At 43.5% G+C, this 19,645-nt stretch overlaps 1 long non-coding RNA gene across 1 annotated transcript in view; it reads right to left on the reverse strand.

Moving 5' to 3' along the window:
- Positions 1-226: 226 nt before the first annotated feature.
- The window catches only part of LOC146300587 (uncharacterized), a 43,582-nt gene continuing 24,163 nt past the window's right edge, over positions 227-19,645 (reverse strand). The window contains exon 2 of the long non-coding RNA XR_014766407.1: positions 227-943. This is a non-coding gene — a long non-coding RNA (uncharacterized LOC146300587). The remainder of the gene's footprint in view (positions 944-19,645) is intronic.

Here is a 19,645-nt window from a genome sequence, read left to right on the forward strand (position 1 = left end):
CTAACCTCCCACAATTGACACATTTTTCCCAAGATGGCTGAAAACAGCAGATATTGTAACTCTTCTTGAGTTTATCTCTTTCCAGAATCTCAGTCAATGCACAATTAACAATAGTCATATGGGCAACCGGGCTACAGCAGAACTCATGCTCAGCTCCTTGTGAGAATAGTCTATGGCCATATAGCAGCAGACTCTCTGGTCCTATTAAAATACACAACATGCACAATCAGGGTGACCAACAATATTATATTAACTGATAAACAATAATATTACAAACATCTAACTGAACACACACAACAACTGCAATCCCTCACACGGCTGTTGTAACCGCACTATTTTCCTAGTCTTTGCCTATTTGACAAACCGCACTGCATGCTGGGTACCAAAGACGCGCTGACGCTGATTATCTAGCTGTGCTCCAACTGTGATTTGAGTATTAGCTTTGGTCAGCTTTGGGACAAAGGTAAAGAAACGGTTGACATTTCAAGGTGAAATTGAACATGGTATATCAGAATTATGTTATCCTGTTTAACAGATAATCAAAATTATGACTGGCCAAAAGACTGCGGCTGGATTTGAACCTGTGACCTTGCAGTACACTGTCTTAGCCTACTGAGCTATACTCAGTGTTGACAACCATTGTGGTCAGTAACTTTACAGAAAAGTAAGCTATTTGTTCTGTGGCAAGCTTTATAAAATTTGGCTGAAGTTTAAACAGCTGTAATTTTGTGATCTTCTGAGATATCAAGGCAGGGGCAGGCAGGCAGGCAGGGCAGGCCAGCTGGATGAAGCTGTCTTGGGGGCAGAGCTGAAGAGAAGCTGTCCAGGTAGAGAGGGGTAGTCCAGCAAGGGGTCTGTGTTGCCCTCAGCATTCTCTATTGCATCCTCTCTTGTTTCTCTCATTATGCTCTGTTGCACTCTGTTGAGCAGGCCTCTGCATGAACTGTAAAAGTGAAAAAAGGGTCCATGTCAGTGGTGAAAAATAAAACTTTCCCCATCTACACTTGACACAAACTTCAGTTTTGACTGTGAAATGCAGTGGCATTACTTGAACTTGAATCCAAATGTGTTGACCTGATGGAGACCCGGCCATTCAAAGTCACTCAAAACATTTGTCTCTATTCCAGGTTCTGGCAAGAGTATTTAGCTCTAAACTGGTCAATAAATACACATCTGACCAAAGACCAGCTCAACCTTTGCCTGTAAACAGTGATTCTGACTGTCAGAGACCTTTAAATAGGCTGACCGAATGAAACTAGCCTTGCTAACGTAGGTCGCTTTCTCAGGCAAATTACAAATGAAATGGCTTGTTTTGAAAGATCCTATATACTGGCTGTCTTCAGCAAGCTCTTGTCTACAATAAGCAGCCCTTCCTGACGTTTTAGGAGTTGAACTGAGTGAAAGACAATATTGTTTACACACTGCCAGTGAGCGAGTAGTCTGTCTATGAGGCTAAGTCAAAATAATGTACCCCCGGGACGCAGTTGAGCAGAAAAATAATCACAAAAATAATCGGAGCATCTGGCTAAAAGCACAATTCCCACATCTCCAGAAGGCTGGCCTACTCAACATTTTTGGTGTCGACCGAACTGTAAAATGGTGAACTTATGAACATAAGTTGTGGCTGCCGCCTAAGCCTATGCGGTCTCCCTGGCGCATAGGCTTATGACACGACCAAAACATGGCTGCCGCCTAAGCCTATGCGGTCTCCCTGGCGCATAGGCCTCTTACAAAGACTTTCACGACCCAAATCAAAATTCTGAGCCGACAGGTCTGTGTGGAATCGCTTGTTCTCCTTAAAGCTGCCCTCCTCTACCTTTTTGATGAATTCGCCGAGATGCTAAATGATTCAGTAATTACACAGAGGGAAAAAGCTAGCTACTTTTCGACTTCGGTTTTCCGTCACTTCAAACTCATGATCTAAAGGTCTCAAAGTGCTCAAACCGTCACCACAATTCAAGAGTAGTGTACTTTCACGAACCCAATCATTGATTCTAGCTTAAAATGTGTAGAAATAGGACTTGCTGAACGTGGCTGCCTCCAACACGGCTACCAGGCGATTCCAGTTGAAAACAACAATGGCCAGGGAAAATAATTTATATTCGTAACGGCGTGCTGCGATTGGAAGCAAATGAAACAGGAGCCAAAGACCAAGGGTGGGGGCTTGGTCAGCACACCATTTCCAGAAAGGATGTGTGTATGTCTCGCCAAGCTCGCGTGTGTCAAGTAGGTTGACCACCTGTTCCTCTTTGCGCTGTATCGCACAAGTCTGACAATATGGGTTCTTGAGGCTTTTTTGTTCCCCATGAGAAATGAGGCATGCCTACCCATTTTTGAATAATGGGGTGCTGGGCAAATCACGTAGACCAGGGGTTCCCAATCCTGGTCCTCGGGCCTCCCTGCTCTGCATGTTTTAGATGTTTCCTTGTTCCAACACACCTGATTCAAATGAATGGTTGTTAGCAGGTTTCTGCAAAACTAGATAACGACTCATTCATTGGAACATGAACATGTTCAAAGCCTTCCAAGACAATGGCAACTTCTCTGGAGACTTTTTGGATAAAATCCAGTTCTGCTTCCTTGACCTCGTTCAGGTAACATGATTAATACAAAACTCAATTCAAGTGCAATGTTAAAATACCCTATGGCCTTATCTATTTGTGATTGGCGATAATGCAATACCCAATAGGCTACACCACATCAAGTGTAATAGTGGTTGTCCTGTAACTCTTGCAGAAAGAATTTGATGAAGTGGTGCGAACCTGGAATACCCATAAGATCAGAACCAGGCCAGGCCAAGATGTGCATGGAGGTCGTCCAGTCCCAGATGTACACAGTCCCAGAAGTGTACAGTGCTGAGGACAAGCTCAAAACGGTGGCGCTTGAGGAGGTGTCTGTGTGCAAGGACGAGTGCACACCCAAGAGTCAGTTCCCTTGTGATAAGACTGTTTTCGAGCTCTGTGTACTTCTAATGCAGGAAAATGGATGGGATGCTCCTGCAGATCCTTTTGATGCTGCAGAACTGTACACCTCACTTGGAACAGTGAAATTGCAAAATATCTAAAGATGGGCTTTACTTGTCCCCATATAAGCTACTGTGTTGCATTAATTATTATATGGTGTTACTCGTGGCTTAAACAATGTCTTGAGGCCAATGCAGTTAAAGCCTACTCACTAGTTCCTTTTTACTAAAGTCTTAATGTTATGGTATTCACAAAGTAATAATGCTTACTAAATCTTCCATTTATTCAACAACTTATGCAAACTAGTTTTAGTATGAACAACTTATTCAAATTAGTCTGATGATAAAAAGTATGATAAAAAAACATGGGTAGTTTATTTTGGAAAATATATGTATTAAACAAAGCTGCCGTGGCTTAAGTGTTCATGTTCACATTCATTTTGTACTCGAAAATACAGCAACACATATGCATATATTTCAACCAGGTGAAGAACATGCTGTTGAAAACAGCAAAGGTTAACAGAACAATACATATATATGTAGTACAATGTAGTTTATTTGGAGAAGAAAAGAGTATTAAAGATACCTGCCGTGGCTTAAGTGTTCATGTTCACATTCATTTTGTACTAAAGAATACAGCAACACATATGCATATATTTCAACCAGGTGAAGAACATGCTGTTGAAAACAGCACAGGTTAACAGAACAAGATAAAATGTTGTGGTTTGGCAATATCAGCCATAAGATGTCTGCCATCTGCCCAAAACAATGGAGGTCAATGGGCCTTCTTTTGTGGCGCTCCGAGCACCAAAATATTTGACAAAAAAAACAGTGCAACTGTGCAAAACACAGTTGAGCATGAGCTACACAATGTCCATAATCCAGATGTTGCTGTCCAACACTGCATTGAATTCGGATCGGAAGTCTGGGAAGATCTTATAGCAGTCAGCTAGTTCTAGAACCCTTCCACATGTTTGCCCAATAGGCCTTCTTGTGAATTCTGACATGTTTGAAAACAGAATCTCAATTATGCTACATGTGATCAGGGGTCTCATTTATAAAGCTTGCGTACGCACAAAACGGGGCTGAAAATGTGCGTACGCCACTTTCCACGTTGTGATTTATAAAAAACGAACTTGACGGGAGAATGTGCGGTCTTCCACGCAAACTCTGACCCTCCTGTAGGCCTACGCACATTTTGAAAACAGTTGGAATTGGCGACACAGATGACCGTACTCTAGTCAGACTGCAGAAATGGAATGTGGGAAGAACATTACTCGTAATAATTATATATTTTGTTTTCCTCACACACGTTTTTTTATTCAATTTCATGATTATCATGAAGATTACATCCAGCAGTGTTATTTGCGCTTGTACTGAGTGATTCTTGTTCCATAAACACCTTGTACAATCCAACTCAATTTTTTTTTTTTTTAATCAGCGCTTCCCCACCATCAGATGGAGTTCAGGAGGGGGAGATTCCCCGACTGCATGGAATACAGGATAACATCACATATCCTACCTTTAGATAACTGCAGAACACAGTGTATAACTAAATATATTTATTTAATACTGTGCAAATATCATCATATCAAATACTGGAAATACAGTCGTCAAGCTCCCGTGCAATCGCTACACTCTACGTCCTCGTTATCAGTCCAGACTTAAATAGATTACTGTTCATAACAAAACGCTTTTGTTTTCAAATTGTATCTCGACTCGCAGTATCACTGCCACAGTTGATGCCACTCGCACAGTTTTTTTAAATTGGTGATCTACCGGCCACCACATTTTCGGAGTTTTCTGGCTCCACCAATAGGCTAACAGTGTCTGAGAAGTTGTCATGCGCTATGATTCACCGTAAAGAACAATCGTATGCCAGGGTCATGATGAGATACTAGATTAGCATTCATGAGGTGCTTTGCATTGACTATATGGTTAAAAATGGGCGTGTACAGGGCGGGGTACAATGCTGATTCACGTACGCCCACTTGTGGGTAATCCGTGATTTATAAAGGGAACATTGCGTACAGGTGTGCGTACGCACGGTTTGATAAATCTGAATTTTTGTGTGCGTACGCCATTTTAGGCTTTTGGGCGTACGTACACTTTTAGTAAGAATCCTACGCAGTTTTATAAATGAGACCCCTGATCACTTCCTGTGGTGAACCGTAAAAACTTGCCAAGTTTTTCCTCATCCAATTCCCTGAGGTATCTTTTAAGGTGGTTCTTCACCTCCCTTTGCATTGGCGTCATCATCACAGGGAACTGAAGGAGTCCCTGTACTTTCTTAGGTGTTGGTTTGAGGTTGCCATACATCTCGACAAGCTCGCCATGGTGAACAGTGATATTTTGCTGTAACACCTCCCTCCAGCAATCTATCACAAATATTGGCTTTTACACAAGCTCTTTGTGTGCAATCTCTATCAGGATCTCTCTGAGCGTCTCAGCTGCGACTCTCATTCGACATTCATAGTTGTCAAGGATCTCCAGAAGCTCATCTACATCAACACAGGTAAAATTGTCAAGAGCCTTCTGGAGGATTTCATGATCTTGGCAACTCACAAACTGCATGAAGGTTTCAAGTAGATCATCCTGCACTGCCCCATACAAGACCTGTTCCATAAGAGGGAGCGACAGCTTGATTGGTAGGTATTGACATGTTTCATAACCTTTCAGAAGAATTCTGCCAATAGCCTTCCAAGTGTCACTGCTAAAGTTGTGTCTGATAAAAGGGACTTTCACTGTTGTTCCAACTGTACAACGATCATAGAATTCTTGCCAGAAAGAACTATAAACATCTCTCACAACTCCTGAGTCAGTGCCATTTTCTTCTGTATTATTAGGAAGTAATAATTTTATAATCAAGGATTGTGTCAGCACTGCTAGATACAAGAATTCATTGATCATTTCATTCAGGCAGTTACCATGGTGTATGGTTACAATCTTTGGCGGTCTTGACGTAGAGGGTGGCTGTTGTGGGGACCCATCTCTGGACAAAAGTGAAGTAGAGGGTGGCTGTTGTTGGAGCATGCCCTCAAAATCATATGGCTCTGTGTCATTTTCGTCACTTGAATGTGTACTGCCGCCTGGACCAAATGTAACTTCATAGTCAGATACTTCTGATGTGAGGTCAATGTTTGGTGTATTTTGCAGCACTATATCTGCTACAATACAGTAGTGATCAGTGATGAACTGAGCACCTGTGATATCATTGGAGTCAATGACTGATAATAAAGGCTTGTCCAATGAGCCACCTTCTATGCCATTGTTTAAGGATTCATGATCTTGCTCATGCAGCAGGAAAGGATCCTGTTCCTGAAAATAATTGGCACTCACTTGACCAAAATCATCCTCCTTCTCTTGAACTATACCAGAAGCATCCAGATGAAGTTGATCTAAATCACTATCTTCATCATAATCACTTATCTATCCTACATTACCAACACCTTCTGCTTTGGTATCATCTGTGGCTCTATCATTTTGTAAGTCCTTCTTGTTCTACTGTGGAAATAAATGCAAACAGTTCATCATATCAAAAATGTAAAAGAGTTTCATGAGCTCGTCATGCATGCTCCTTGGCAACTTGGATCAATCAATCCAAGCACCTACTGTACCAGGTTATCCTAAAACCAGTGTGCGAATTATGGGGGGTCGAATGGTTGGCCTGTTGAATCACGTCAGTGTACGTACCGGTACGTTCCGTGTCGTGAGAATATTTCTGTCAAGATTGTATTTGTAATGGCAATTAGCTGTAGAATATTCACAATAATGTTAATGATTGAAACATCGTTAACCACCAACTTATAAGTTAGCTATCGCTAGCTCTGTACTGTAGCTTCATTTATCTGTCTTATTTCTTGAATCTGTTAAGAGCTGATGAACAGTCAGATATGTTCTTCTGGTAATTTTGTACAAATTAACTTTTTATTTCAGAGAAAAAGTATTGTTTATAGTTTTAGTAGTGCGTTTGTGTGTTCACACCCATTGTCGTGCGGTTAGGGGGACCCCAATGGGGTGGCGGCAGGGATGAATTTCGTTGCGGGGGGGGCCCTGACATGACCCCCCGATTGTCATTGTAGAATTCGCATACTGCCTAAAATCATAGTTTTTAAAGGCAAAAAGAATTGGGGACAGTGATTTCACTACCTCACACCTCCCCTAACAGATGGTCCCCCGTCTTCATTATGATCCTCCCGCAACAATTAGTTTTACTCTTGAACCTAGCACACATCTGATACCTACACTGGCTGTAGCCTATGTAGGCCTACGGCTACTGTTTGCACAGTTCAAGAGCTGCAACCGTGTATTCATTTAGCTGAGAGATATTAGCTAGCGTTAGATACGGTGGCCCTGAAGTGCAAATCACCCCCCCTAATATGAGTACATCCCCCAAATGAAAACACTCCCCCCGAATACGAGTCAACTCCCCCCAAATCGGATGACTTGTTCACCTCCCCCCAATACAAAAACACGCTCCCCCAAATGGAAAACGACATTACATTAACTCTGAACGGAAAGGGTAGGTACTACACTTTAGCGCTGATTGGATGCAGTAGGCTAACTAACAAGAAATATGAAATTGATCGACAGAAGTACAAAATGAAATAGCCTGACAGAGTTACGTGCACCAGAACATTTGTTAGGCTATCGAAGAATGTTGCAAATAGTAGGCTACTTAGGCAAAAGTATTTCGTGTTAAATGTAAAAATCGATAGCCAAACAACTGTTTGGCTATCGATTTTTACATTTAACACGAAACAGAGTAACGTGGACCAGGATATCCTGGTCCACGTTACTCTGTCATTGTGGCATTTCGTTCTTCTGTAGTGGACTAATAGTTTGTTCTTCTGAAAAGTCCTGCCTTCAACTGCGTTTTTAGCGTGCACATAGGCTACTTATATTATGAAACGTTAACAGCATATCTGAGACTATTTCATAGGAATGACCCTGATTAAAATAAAGAGTAGTGTCATGACTCTGAATTGTAAACATTAATGTTTCCTCTTTCCTTCCAACCAAAACGATCAAGTTCATGATAATGACAGAGTTAGGTGGACTAGTTGTTTGGCTATGTTTAACACGCAATTTATATGCTTTTACATACGTAGCATATGCTACATGCTTCGATACCCAAATAAATGTCCTAGTGCACATAACTCTGTCAGGCAATTGCATTTTTTACTTCTGTCGATCAATTTATTAGCCTACTAGCATCCAATCAGCGCTAAAGTGTAGTACCTACCCATTCCGTTCAGAGTTAATGTAATGTCGTTTTCCATTTGGGGGAGCGTGTTTTTGTATTGGGGGAAGGTGAACAAGTCATCCGATTTGGGGGGAGTTGACTCGTATTCGGGGGGAGTGTTTTCATTTGGGGGATGTACTCATATTAGGGGGGGTGATTTGCACTTCAGGGCCACCGTAGTTAGAGCTAGCATTATCACAAAACAAAGATCTGTCAAATATTAGCTGCTTGACTCTTTATACGTGCTTGCGACTTGGCAAAAAAAGATTATCTTGGCACAATACGACCCGCAAACAGATTATCTTAGCACGTGTCACTCATTAAATTAATCATTCATAACCCACCTATACTTCATTAATTTCACTTTATAGGTACACTTACCGGACGCAGCCATATTCAATAGCCTTTTGCACCTCCTTGCTCGTGTCTGTGACATTCCCTGCAGTCTGTGTGAGGTTCCTTGACAAAAAAACCTCCCCCGCAATTATTCGCAAATGTACTAGTTTTTTTTCTCGCAAATTTGCAACTTTATAAACTCGGAGAATCTGAGTTGTTTTCTTGCAAATTTACGACTTTAATCTAGAAAATGTTTACTTTTTTTCTCGCAAATTTGTTATTTTATAAACTCCGAGAATATGAGTAAGCACAGTAAGTTTCAGGCATGTGACACTTTCCTAGTTAGGGTTAGGATTTGATGGTTCTTTTGATGTTGATACATGGTTGATACATTGTTTTTAGTACTTGTCTTTTGAAGGCTATATAGGCATGTGAACCTTTGGTCTCTTTTCAGGACAGCTGATTCTGGTTCAGAAGGCTGTTGTTTTCGACCTGTCTCAGTAACCCACCCTACGCACAGGCTAACTGCATTAAAATCGCATGCCTTTGAACCTATACATTAGTATGAAGAGCCATGCCATGTGCAATACTTTGAACCTGCTACACAAAATACATTTTGTGTAGCAATAATCATGATCATACTGGGGGGGTATATTTCCTCAGAATGCGATGTCATGGAGCAAGAATGTTGGTTTGCGTACTTTACTATACCGTTTGAATGACGAATTTTAAGGATTTTGTGTTGAAAATAGCATCTGATATTTACACAGATAACAGACATCCTTCTCTTGAATTCAACAACAAAGACGGTATAATGTGAGACTTCTGTCTCCCCTTCTTTTGGATGCGATATCAAGACGAAATCCTTAACTCTTTGAATCGCGCGCGCTCCCGCGAAGGGGTGCCAGTCTCAAAGTTTGAGACGTAATTTACGTGTGTAAATGGCAACGTGTCACTTGACACGCGTCAATTCGAGGCGAAAAAGACGCCGACTTTGTATGGAAGTCGGCGTTTTTTACGCGTGGTTGAGACGACTTTGCATGCCAAGTCGGCGTTAATTACGCGTGGTTAACACACGGGGGCGTCTTAATACTTGCCCACTAGGCCTTCCATAGAGTCATGCATCGGGTGATACAACACCGGCAACAATGGCGGCCAGATCATCCAGAGTCCGATAAATGTAATAATTTCGGTTTAATTGACTGATTTAAAAATTATGACTATATAACACTCAAACAAGACTGTCATGAACATATATGTTTGCAACTATTTCCCGAATTGAAACGTTTCTAAAAATCGCTAGTTTGGTACACTGCTGAATTGCACAATAGTCCCGCATTTCTTTGACTAGCATGTCTACAGTTTAAAGTAAACTCCATTAGCAGCGAATTTCGTTTAATATCAGTGCGTAACACTACTTGCTTTGGAGATATCGATACGTGCTAGATGACGTACCTGTAACCAAGTGGTTTCCCATTTCTTAGGGCTATGTAGCCCTTACCCCTTAGTTTCGAGGGCCAAGGGCTAGGGGTAAATTAAGGGGAAGGGGGTGTATTGGGATTCGGCCCAAGTCTGTCTGTAACGGTTCGATTGCTTGCCCTAACTTATGGATCTGGAATGGGACTTCAGTGACCACTGGTAAACTTCAAACTTCAGTATCACAAATTTATTACATACATCTAAAAAAACAGCAGATCGTAGGTTTTAGTGTCCTAATACAGTGTATGCTCCATAAGCCAATTCACACACACCACGGTAAAATAAGCACTGCAAAACACCCGTCAACGTGTTAACACCATCCTAGGTTAACACACGCACACAACACAGGCACACGCACTCTAAACGGCAGTGAGGTTACACGGCAAGCCAAGGTCTAGTGTAGATAACTACAGGTACAACACTGATTAAGACACTGACCATACATCTACGATTAAAACAAAATACAAAAGTTTAAAAGGTACCAATAAAACAAGGGTCGCAACTTCACCAGTCCATATTAATCGCTCCGCTGTTCCCTTTACTATGTCACCGTACAAATGCCCACCAATGTCCGCCCTTTTTCTGTGCCAACATGCCCCTTTTAAGGGACTTGTCCTTCATTAATTGGCATTGATTGTCTATCAGAAGCAGCTGCTGCCTGGCCACCTACTGGAGGAGCTGAAGGCTCGACAGCATGTATTACATCCCTCCAGACTTTTTCTATGCCACGTCCTCGTGGCATGTATGGACCAGTCAGAAAGTTCCTTAAATAGGGAAGGTAGCTGCCAGGCCGTTGCCCTGGAGGGTGGTGCTGTGATCGCCAGGCAGTAGAGGTGGGAATCGGCAGTCTCCCTCTGCATGGAGATGGGGGGCAATTGGCAGTCTCCCGCTGCATGGAGATGGGGGGGGGGGGAAATCGGCAGTCTCCCGCTGCATGGAGATGGGGGGGGGGGGGATCGGCAGTCTCCCGCTGCATGGAGGTGGGGGGGGGGGGGAATCGGCAGTCTCCAGCTGCATGGAGATGGGGGGGGGAATCGGCAGTCTCCAGCTGCATGGAGATGGGGGGGGGGGGGATCTGCAGTCTCCCGCTGCATGGAGATGGGGGGGGGGGGGAATCTGCAGTCTCCCGCTGCATGGAGACGGGGGGGAAAATCGGCAGTCTCCGCTGCATGGAGATGGGCGTCAACTCCCTTTCTTTGCGTTCCCACCCCAGCCAAAACTGGGGGGGGGCGAAAAACCAAGGCAGACACTGTCCCCATAAAACTCTTTCAACACACATTTAGGCAGGACTATTCCCTTCTCTGTCGTCCAAAGTCAACATTTGTCCTTTAGTTTTCCCCTCTAAACAATTAAAAGTCGAGCTGTACATTCAGGCACTTTACACATTTTAAACAGCCTTCAAATTAGCTTGCCACTCCCAACCCAACATCTGAATTCCTACCGCGGAATTTCTCCACATGTTTGCCGAAAAGAAAGGTGGCATAAACCCCAGTTGAGCTTCATCCACAGACATTGTTAAGTGTACACAGTTGTCACTGGAACCCAAACCAGATCATGCCGACTACGCCAGTTATAACGGTTCGATTGCTTGCCCTAACTTATGGATCTGGAATGGGACTTCAGTGACCACCGGTAAACTTCACAAACTTCAGTATCACAAATGTATTACATACATCTAAAAAAACAGCAGATCGTAGGTTTTAGTGTCCTAATACAGTGTATGCTCCATAAGCCAATTCACACACACACCACGGTAAAAATAAGCACTGCAAAACACCCGTCAACGTGTTAACACAACACACTAGGTTAACACATGCACACAACACAGGCACACGCACTCTAAACGGCAGTGAGGTTACACGGCAAGCCAAGGTCTAGTGTAGATAACTACAGGTACAACACTGATTAAGACACTGACCATACATCTACGAATAAAACAAAAAGTTATACAAAAGTTTAAAATGTACCAATAAAACAAGGGTCGCAACTTCACCAGTTCATATCAATCGCTCCGCTGTTCGCTCCACTATGTCACCGTACAAATGCCCACCAATGTCCGCCCTCTTGCTGTGCCAACATGCCCCTTTTAAGGGACTTGTCCTTCATTAATTGGCATTGATTGTCAATCAGAAGAAGCTGCTGCCTGGCCACCTACTGGAGGAGCTGAAGGCTCGACAGCATGTATTACATGTCTGTACAGGAAGACCTAACTTTCCTATTACTGAGAGAATATCAGATTTAGAAAAATGGTACTTTGTAAACTTCTTTTGACACTTTTATTATCTCTGAGTAGTGTGCTCAGAGTACATCATACACCAATTGTGCATTTTGACTTGCTCACAAGACATGATTACAATTGGTCTACACAATAAACACCAATTGATAGGTGAGGCAATCAATCATTACTTAAATTAAAAAATCAAATAATAACATGAACTGATATTCAAGCAAATAATGTGTTTATTCCAAACAGATACGGCTGTATAGTAAAAAAGTAATACCAACCTTTCTAAATAAACATATTGTAGTCTTCTTTGGTCTCATTAACATACTTCTGACTTGAACCAAATCTCACCTTGACCAACATATTGTCCTAAAAAGAAAAAAAATGTACATTCATGAAGAGTCTACAACTTTTTTTAAAGTCATGTTTTGTTTTTCCCTTACCTTTACTATGCCACCTGGCGCCAACAGTGTACGACTAAATCAAATGAATTTGCATCATGCTATTTTAAGTCACTTAAGCCCCTTTAATACTTCAAAAAATGTCCAGAGTGTGACCTGGAGAATGCGTGGCCCTACCCTTGAGGAGATCGTCTGTGGGACGTGTTAACATGATGCGGGTCTCTCTTATTGTTCACAGTCAAGACCGTCTATTTAAAGTGTCGGACAGAACAGCAAGCTTGCCTCTGACATTTGTATTTTTCTCGTTAGCGTGATATTGACACACATGCTAACAAACATTCTCAACTGTACATTTTAGCTTACCGAACGTTAGCCACATGGCAGCTACAGAATATATTGTGCTTATATAAGTTATGCATTGTGCTTATTAAAGTTATGTCTTATGAACTTAGAAGTTTGCTTAGGCTAAAACATTGTGTCTCACACAGGGTGTGGGGAACTGGCTGTATTTGTGTCTTAATCTCTTCATTACAGAAGCAACCTTGAAACCGGGCTGGGACGGCCCCCGAGCAGGTGGGACGCGCCGGCAAGAACAACTCCCTGATGCTCAACCCTCTTTTCATCTTTTTATCTTACTGCACAGTATAAGACTCAGTCGAACAAAGACAGGGAGTCTACCTGCGGAAGTCCACCGAGGAAGGCCGACGAGGCAGATCACCACTTCTGATAAGTATCAACCTATTCATATTTAGATTATATTCTACCTAGAGCTTAATCATAGCGAGCATGTGTGTCCTTAGCATTCCTGTTCATTACACTACCCGTAGACGTAGATACAGGCATTAAAACGGGTCAGGGGTGAAAAAGGTGAGAAGGATATACCCCTCTAAGGGGGTCCGGGTGCATGCTCCCCCCAATATTCCATATTTTAAAGCATCAATCTGAAGCATTTTGAGATACTTTTTTGCCAACCTGGGGAGAGCTGGAGAAACATAACTTAAGCCCTGAGTCAAAAATTATTATTGCCTCCTTACTAAGTATTATGCAAGCCATTTGATGCCAGCCTGTCACTGGGTCTAACATTTACAGTAAATGAGGCACAATGTGGTAAGGGCACCACAAATGGCTTAATGCATAACCCCCACAAGAGATGGTGGACATGCTGTAACTTAACTTGTCTACTCTTCCATCATGATTGACAGCCAATACAAGTACCAGCGTACTTTAAAGTCAAAATGCGTATCCGCTACACAAATTGCGTACAGGTTGGCAGGTCTGCTTATTGATAGAACGGCAGGGAGGGACAGGGACTAAAAATAGGCCTTGGACTTTGATCCAGACCGGCCCACCAGAACCGGTCCCGTATACGCCACCGCAGCGAGCGCCCTGCTAATGCATGCAAATTCTGCGAATTTTCAGGGGTGATTTGAGCGAAAAATAGTTTTTGGAGCTTGAAACAAACAAACATAGACGTTTGTCCAATTTGTAAAACGTTGTCTAGTGAAGGTAATTAGGTTTACGTTTCTTAGCCTGGTTTTCCGTCTTTATATAGTCTCAAATTAGCTTTCGATCTGTCAGTGTCACTGTTGTGTGTAGGCGGCACATACGTTCATTTGGAGCTTTAACTAGCTAGCTGGCTAACGTTGCGTTCTCTCCTGCTGTGTTCAATGACCCAATTCATCAAGCTGTAGGTAACATTAGCTAAATCTATGTCAACAGAGCTCCTGGGTAACTTAACTTAGATATACCAGAAAATATAAAAATGATTGAAACCATCATTCACCGAGGCCAGGTGCTTTCAGCTTCTGATGGTGGTTTGCACTGGTGATGCAAGGCCCTTCGTATTAATTTTCCATGCACTCGCACTCAATTCTGACACGCGCACCTGTTCGCAGTTCACTGAATATGAATACCCCCCCACCCCCAAAAAACATTTCTCATCGAATCTACACGATTCACGTAGGTCACCTGTTTTGGGTTCAAAACTGCAAATTTCGCCGAAAGGTGAGGGATTTTCATGTCTGTAGATATGTCACAAAGAATATATACAGTCAACTTTTAACCTTCACTACCTATCCAGATCTTCTCTACCTGCCCTCTCTCTTCTTTAGGGCTCTGGAACTGCCAGTCTGCTGTGAACGAGGCAGACTTCATCCCGACATTTGCATCCCATGCTTCTTTTCATGTCCTTGCGCTGAGAGAGACGTGGATCCGCCCAGAGAACACTGCAACTCCAGCTGCTCTCTCCGTCAACCACTCAACCGGGCGGGGTGGTGGGACAGGTTTGCTTCTTTCTTCACGTATTAAATACACATCCACACCACTCTGTTACTGCCAAATCATTTGAACACCATTATGTGATGCTAACTGATCCTATCAAAGCATGCTTAATTGTTCTTTATCGGCCACCAGGACCGCTAGCCGACTTTGTGGAGGAGCTGGACATGCTCCTCAGCATCCTCCCGGATGATGGAACCCCCGATAGTCCTTGGGGACTTCAATATCCACCTCCAAGGAACGCAGGCTGTCGACTTCTTGTCTCTCCTGACCTCCTTTGACCTGACGCTGCTGAGCACACCGGCGACCCACAAGGCAGGCAAACAGCTAGACCTCCTCCTGACACGTAACTGTATCACTGACTTAACCTCTGTAACCCCACTGCACATTTCTGATCACTACTTTATCCAATTCTCTGTCTCTCTCCCTCCAACTCCTCCTACCTCCCCTCCCCTCGTACCTTTCCGACGCTCCCTCCGCTCCCCATCCCCCTCCCATTTCTCCTCTATTGTAACATCCTCCCTCCCTCCCATTGACAAGTTCTCGTCCCCCCCACTAACACTGCCACCGACACCCTGTTAACCACTTAAACTGCATCACTTGACTCTCTGTCCCCTGTCAACCAGGCCTGCAATATTTTCTCCCTCCTGCCCGTGGCTTATGGATATTATTCGTGAAGAACAGTCCACCCTTCGAGCAGCTGAGAGAAGATGGCGCAAGTGCAAAGACGGTCTGGACCTTGATAAGTATCACTCCCTCCTTAAATCCTTCTCTTTTCACATAACTGGTGCTAAAACCCTCTACTTTCTTAACAAAATTAACTCTGCTTCAAATCCCCAAACTTTTTTCTACCTTCTTCACTCTTCTTAACCCACCTCCCCTACTCCCTTCACCCTGACAGCAGACGACTTCTCCTCCTTCTTTGAGAAGAAAGTCGCTGATATTAGCAGTCGGTTCCCTAAACCCACCTACCCCCTCACCCTCCATGACTGATTCAACTAAATGTCAGAACTCTTTCTCTCCCCTGTCCGAGGCAGAGCTCTCTGACCTCATTCTCTCTCATCGCCCCACCTCCTGTCCCCTTGATCCTGTCCCCTCCCCTCTCTTTCAAGCCATCTCCCCCTCCATCATTACTTTTCTGAACCATGTCCTAAACTCCTCTTTTACCTCTGGCACCTTCTCCTCTGCCTTGAAACAGGCCAGAGTTACCCCTCTACTCAAAAAACCCTCCCTTAACCCTGCCTCCAGAACTACAGACCGGTATCACTCTTACCCTTCTCTAAAACAATTGAACGTGCTGTATCTAGCCAACTGTAACTTTCTCTCTCAGAACAACCTGCTTGACCCAAACCAATCGGGCTTCAAGACCGGCCACTCCACAGAGACTGCCCTCCTTTCAGTCACCACTGCCCTCCAGTCTGCCAGAGCGGCTTTGAGGTCAAACGTCATCATTCTGCTGGACCTTTCTGCAGCGTTTGATATGGTTAACCACCAGATCCTGCTCTACAGACTTTCTGAGATGGGCATCACTGGCACTGCACTCCAGTGGATCTCATCCTACCTGTCTGGAAGATCCTACCAGGTCTCCTGGGGAGGCAAACTGTCAGACCCTCGCCAGCTCTCCACTGGTGTCCCACAGGGCTTCTGTCCTTGGACCCCTCCTCTTCTCTCTGTACACCACCTCACTTGGACCAATCATCACCTCCCATGGCTTCTCCTACCACTGCTACGTTGACGACACGCAGCTGTACCCGTCGTTCCCCCCGACCGATCCGGGGATCTCAGCTAGGATTGAGGCCTGCCTCGCAGACAATTCCGCCTGGAAGGCCGAGCACCACCTCCAGCTGAACCTCGCCAAAACAGAACTTCTCATCATCCCGGCCAAACTCTCCATCTCCCACGACCTCTCAATCACCCTGGGATCTGCGACGGTGACCCCCTCATCCTCTGCCAGGAACCTTGGGGTTACCATGGATGACGAGCTGTCCCTCACTGCCCACATTGCTGCAGTCTCCCGGTCGTGTAGATTCACCCTCTACAACATCCGGAAGATCAGGAGATACCTGTCTGAGCACTCCACCCAGCTGCTTGTCCAAGCACTTGTCCTCTCCAAGTTGGACTACTGCAACTCGCTGCTCGCCGGCCTCCCAGCATGCGCAACCCGCCCTCTTCAGAGGATTTAGAACGCAGCGGCCCGCCTGGTCTACAATCTACCCAGACTCTCCCTCCACATCCCTACCCATCACGGCCCGCATCAGATTCAAGATCCTGGTACTGACCTTCCGAGCAGTGAACGGTACTGCACCTGACTACATCAAGTCTCTCCTGCAGCCTTACACCCCCACCCGCCACCTACGGTCTTTCTCAGACAACCGCCTGGTGATCACACCGCTCAAGACTGCCCGGTCCCAACACAAGCTTTTCTCCTGCTTGGCCTCCCCAGTGGTGGAATCAACTCCCCACCTCCATCAGAGACACTGAATGTCTCCCCACCTTCAAGAAAAGGCTTAAGACGCACTTGTTCCGGGAGTACAACGGTACTTCGGAATGATTTGCTGGACCTGATGCTAGTTTCCTCAAGGATCACAATGACTCTTGCTTAGAGACTTGTTGCTCTTGTTGGTTAGTGGCAACTGATTTAAACTATTGTATTTGCTGCAAAATATTATATTTTATAATCTTGTTTTTATTTTTACTGTTGATGATTTTTCTACAGGTACACTTGCACTTACAAATTCATGTTGTGTAATTGTAACTTGCTTAACTACATGCTCTTATGGTTCTTCCCTTTGGCACTTATTTTTTGGTTGTTCACAATGTGCGCTTCTTGTTTTGGCTACCCACAATGCTTTGGGGCTATCTTGTTGTTATTATCAGTGACCTATGCGCTTTGTAAAACTCTCTCTTGGAAGTCACTTTGGATAAAAGCGTCTGCTAAATGAATAAATGTAATGTAATGTATAATATATGCTGGGGCAGGGACAGATAGTTAGTTGGACTTTGTGAACCAACCCAAACTCTGTTGCGGGTAGGGAAATGTCGACAACACCAGAGCTCTGTACTTCTTGATTTCCAACTGTTGCATTAAAGCTGATATTATCGGACCTCTGCGACTCCAGACCTCTTTCTAGAGCACAGATTTGTGTCATTGAATACCATCATTACATATTGGATTAGACACAAAATGTAAATCCTTCACAGACCTTCTTCGATACATGTTTTTACTAAGACGCAGATTTATACATGAAAATAACTTAATTTGCAAGTAGATGATGTAAAAATGTTAATACACTGACACTCCGTGTGTTTGAAATGACTCTACTCCTTCTGCCTCTGACATTTGAATTGTTCTAGTCAGTCTTGATATCGATACACACAAGTGCTAGTAAACATTCTCGACTGTCCATTGTAACTTACCGAGTTAGCCACATGGCAGCCCCACCCACAGATTTAGAGTCACGTCTTTACTAAGACGCAGATTTATACATGAACATAACTTAAATTGCAACTTAAGGAGATGATGTAAAAATGTTAAAACACTGACTTTCCGTGTGTTTTAAATAACTTAACTTTACATTTGAACCTAGACAACGAAAGTACAAAGAGCAGAGCAGAAACGTGGCTCACCGCGAAAAGTCCTGATACAAAGAGGAAGTAAAGCCAACGGAACAGTACGATAATTGCAGTCAAAATACAATGCTCTCAATACTTTTGCAATAACCCCCACACATTTCCCTTTATTTAAAAGTGTCTAACCTTAATATGAAGCCCAATATACTTGTTTAAACAATTTGATAAACACATTTGGACAAAATAGCAGCAAAAAAACGACTGGTGATGAGTGAGTAAGATGGCTCAGCGGATAGGGAATCTGGCTATTTATCAGAAGGTTGCCGGTTCGATTCCCGGCCGTGCAAAATGACGTTGTGCCCTTGGGCAAGGCACTTCACCCTACTTGCCTCGAAAGGAATGTCCCTGTACTTACTGTAAGTTGCTCTGGATAAGAGCGTCTGCTAAATGTAAAATGAAAAGAAAATAGTTAACAACATAGCATAATTGCTGATTGATACGGGCAGTGATGGGAATCCATTGGAGGGAGATTGTTTGATTGTTTTGTTCCATTTTATCTGCTAACTAGCGATTGATAGCCTACTCGCGTCACACCAGCAAGTAACACTCCGTGAAACGTGAGACTGGTTTTGCCACAACTGTTGTTCATAAAGTGACTGCCTCCATGATGTCCGCTAGTGTTTGTGTGCGCGTCACTCTAAAAACCAAATTTTCGAAGATGGAGCAGTAAAACTGTATTTTGCATAGAGAGGGAAAACTGTATTTTGCATAGAGAGGGAAAAAAAGGGGGGTGGGGGGAGTCCAGATAGGCAAGGTTCACCACTGCCTTTTACTAATGTCTTACTCGTGGCACTCACATAATGTCTCCTAGATAAAACATACATACAATCAGGGTCTGATCACCCTCTCCCGACTAATATAAATAAATCCTTGCCCCAGTTTTTCTTAGTGGTTGCGACAGCTGTGAATTTTTGGTTGAAGTTGTATCCTATACTGTTATATTTTATTTTTTATTCCCCTTAGTAATAGCTAGACCCCCCTAAGTGTTAACTAGACTTTGCTACTTTTGTATAGTTAGTCCACATATTTAAGTTTCAATATTCCTATATGTTTAATGTATGCACCTCCCTGCCAAAGTAAATTCCTTGTTT

The sequence above is a fragment of the Hypomesus nipponensis genome, chromosome 2 (genome assembly GCF_054491055.1).
Source record: "Hypomesus nipponensis isolate SF chromosome 2, ASM5449105v1, whole genome shotgun sequence".
Classification (NCBI taxonomy): domain Eukaryota; kingdom Metazoa; phylum Chordata; class Actinopteri; order Osmeriformes; family Osmeridae; genus Hypomesus; species Hypomesus nipponensis.